Raw genomic sequence first — 909 nt, forward strand, 5'->3', positions numbered from 1 at the left:
GGGATCCTCCTGCTGCCCCTCCGCCTCCCAGGGTTGGGGCGGGCCGGCCAAGGGGAGAGTGGCCCGCTTGAGCCTCCATGATTCCCAGGAGCCATAGCGCAGAGCTCAGCTCTTTGTCCCCCCACCGCCTCCCCACCCCATCCCCCCACGGGGTCCAGACCACGCCTTTCCTCAGGCCAGGCAGCCTGCCTGGCTCACCTGTGGGGGTTCACTTAAGACCTTAACATCCCCCTCTACTGAGCTGGGAGGCGCCGTTTTACACGAGCGTCAATCCCGCGCTATGCACGGATCCCTTAAGGCTTTCCGTCCACTGTCCACTGTATTGTCCGCGCACAATGACACCTGTCCTGCAGGAGCCCCTGGATCATCATGTTCGCCGGTTAGGTCCCGACGGGGGATCCCAAGGCTGCGAAGTCTGAGAACAGAAGAATAAGCTCACACAAAAAAGTCCCACTGCCAAAAATAAAGTTGGTTGAATGAGAGGAAATGATGGTCTAGACTCAGACAAAGAGAATGGGCAGCGCCTGGCTGCCCGGCCCACGGCTTTGCCCCAAGCTCCGCAGGATGGGAGGGTGAAGGCCTGTACGGCTTCCCAAGTGCTTGTTTAAGTGCAAAGTGTGTATGTGTGTTGCTCACACGGTCCACAAAATGGAGGCGTGGACTGGCTTGTCCAGCAAACACCTGCCACAGTGAGTGTGGGTCAGCACCCTCCATTGGTGGTGCTGGAGGCCGGTGTAGCACCGGCCCCTTTGCAGTGAGTGTGCAGCCTGTGCATGGCCTGTGTAGTCTGCGTGCGTGTTGAGTGTCACGTGCAGTGAGTGTCACGCGTGGTGAGTGTCACGCGTGGTGAGTGTCCCGCGTGGTGAGTGTCACGCGTGGTGAGTGTGCAGCCTGTGCATGTCTGCGTGC

The sequence above is a fragment of the Condylura cristata genome, unplaced genomic scaffold (assembly GCF_000260355.1).
Source record: "Condylura cristata isolate star-nosed mole 26May11 unplaced genomic scaffold, ConCri1.0 scaffold00026, whole genome shotgun sequence".
Taxonomy (NCBI): Eukaryota; Metazoa; Chordata; class Mammalia; order Eulipotyphla; family Talpidae; genus Condylura; species Condylura cristata.